The following is a 2848-nucleotide window of genomic DNA, read 5'->3' as shown; positions in this document are numbered from 1 at the left end:
CACAAGAATTCTTGCCTCTGGCCAATAGTATGTTTTGCAACAAACATGACAGGATGCCAGGACAATATTAGTGACACATTGACAACTGAAATTTTATAATATATTTATTTTCAGTTCCCTAGGAAATATTCTGTAATACTCTGAAAACCCAGCAAGCTCTGTAGCTGTGCAGATATTATAGCTTCATAAATGCTATGAATACCTCTATTCTATGTACATGTGCAACATATTATTGCTGCACCTTTAACCAATGGCAAGAAAACCCCTAGGTCTGTGAGTGTTTATGGTATTTGTGCATTGCTATGGATACAGTATCAAAGGCAGGCGCCAGTAACATGAATAGGATGTAGTTTAGGGCAGCTAACAGTGATGGAAACTATTCTCACTCTTAATGGGTCATTCTTGGATAATATTTGTAAAATATTTGGGAGGTGAGGCATGCTATTGAGAACATTTCTCTGGCTGCTTCATCCAACAGTGCTGACAGGCAGCTTAGTGAAATGCTAAGGAGTCTGGGACTTTGGTCTGCCACCAAATTGGCTGGGTGACTTTGCTTCGTGGTTGCTTTGCTTCATGGGCCCTCAGTTTCTCCCAGTGTCAAGTGAGGGGGTCTCTCTGAAGATTTTTGCAGTCCTTTCCAGCATTCTCATTACAAGTGGACACAAACATGATTTTATCTCATATCCTGTGTAGTTTAATGCAGTTCTGGTGCAGTCAAGCAAAATTAAGAGAGATTTTTGGAGGCATCCAAGATGAGCTATGTGAGTTGGCTAGCTTGGACTTTCTTTTCCTGTTGTTACCTGTCTTGTTCACAAACGTAGCAGGTTCAAATTGGCTCTCACACTGTCTTGGAGACAGATTTTTTCCTCCTCCAAGGGAGCAACGTGGAAAGTGGGCAACTCAGCTCCTATTGTCAAATTGTCAAGAATTAAATGAAAATCAGATTAAGTAACCAAACTCCCACTGTCCTCAGAGTCCTTCTCAAGATGCCTAAGTTCAGCAGCAGTTGACATACTGGAACATGATTGGGTCTTATCACAACATTTTATTTATTTTAAATACTTTATTTATTGATTTAAGAGAGAGAGGGGAACACTGATTTGTTTTTCCACTTATTTATATATCGTTGGTTGATTCTTAGGTGCCCTGACCAGGGATGGGACCCACAACCTTGATGTACCGGGATGACACTCTAACCAACTGCACTACCCAGCCAGGGCCACACCACTATTTATTTAGATTAAAAGTACATGCTCACAGAACAACAACGTGGTTTTTGCAAGAATACATGCACAGCAAATGCACTGGAATCATTGCCTGGGAGTCATTGCAGGAGGAAAATGGGGATAAAAGGAAAGAAACAAATCAAGAGGGGAGTAAACACTGAGACTCAAAGAGAGGATAAAAGTTACCCAAGGTGATATAGGTAGTGAGTAGCGGGTAACAATTTGAACAGAGCAGTCACTCAAAAGCCAAGGACTCTATTCCATTACAGTATACTTCCTTTTGCTCCTAATGGAAACAAACAGTAACAACAAATTATCAAAGTGTGACTTGTTATTTATCAGTTCTCTAGAGGGTTGCTATGTTTTTACTTTTTCCTTGAAAAGTAAAGTACCTGCAAGATTCCCTCTTAGGGAGCTTTCTCTTTATCAGATCTTGTATAATTTGGGTGATTTCATTCCCCAGTAGCATGAAAGTTATAGTAATTAATTTGAGTCAAGTTGCCTGAGATCGTTTCAGGGTAAATAATTCCAGTTCATCGAGATTTTAGACTCTAGAGGGTTAAAGAGTGGAAAGCATCTCAAAATTTGTTTCTTAGTCTGGTATACCACTCTCTCAGGGATAGCACCTGAAATAAGTGAGGTGTTTTGTGAAAGAGCCTCTTCTTCTTTTTGTCTGGGAAATCTACACCATGAAGCATCTATTAAAGGAATTGACATTTAAGGAAAAGGCAAAATAAAAAATATTCATGTGTGCCATGGCTGGTGTGGCTCAGTGGATTGAATGCCAACCTGTGAACCAAAGGGTTGCAGGTTCCATTCCCAGTCAGGGCACAAGCCTGGGTTGTGGGCCAGGACCCCAGTAGGGGGTATGCGAGAAGCAACCACACATTGATGTTCCTCTCCCTCTCTCCTTCCCTTCCCCTCTCTCTAAAAATAAATAAATAAAATCTATACAAAATACTCATATGTATTGCTTTTATTTGCAAAATTACACACAGGAAGGATAAACAAGAAATTAATGATATTTGTTATGTAAGGTAAATGAAAATAAGATTGAATTTTCCCTGTTACCAAAAGAGAGAGATATTTTCTCCCTTCTCTTTTCTTGGAAACCCCTTTTTCTCTTTGGAAGCTTCTAAAGTTTTCTCTTTGTCCTTATTTTTTTGAAGTATATTTTACTGATTATGCTATTACAGTTGTCCCAACTCTTTCCCCCTTTGCCCCCCTCCTCCTGGTATGCCCTTCCCTACAGCAATGCTCCTCTTAGTTCATGTCCATGAATATTGCGTATAAGTTCTTTGGCTTCTCCAGCTCCTGTACTATTCTTCACATCTCTCTGTCTGTTTTGTACCTACCAGTTATGCTTCTTATTCCCTGTACCTTGCCCCCATTCTCTTCCTTCCTTCTCCCCTCTGATAACTCTCCATATGATCTCCATATCTATGATTCTGTTCCTGTTCTAGTTGTTTACTTACTTTGTTTTTGTTTTTAGATATAGCTGTTGATAGTTGTGAGTTTGTTATCATTTTGATGTTCATAGTTTTGATCTTTTTTCTTAAATAAATCCCTTTAACATTTCATATAAGGGCTTGGTGATGATGAACTCCTTTAGTTTTACCTTG

The sequence above is a fragment of the Phyllostomus hastatus genome, unplaced genomic scaffold (genome assembly GCF_019186645.2).
Source record: "Phyllostomus hastatus isolate PE091 unplaced genomic scaffold, TTU_PhHast_1.1 phas_contig_38, whole genome shotgun sequence".
Lineage (NCBI taxonomy): Eukaryota > Metazoa > Chordata > Mammalia > Chiroptera > Phyllostomidae > Phyllostomus > Phyllostomus hastatus.
Note: the sequence above shows the minus strand (reverse complement) of the source record.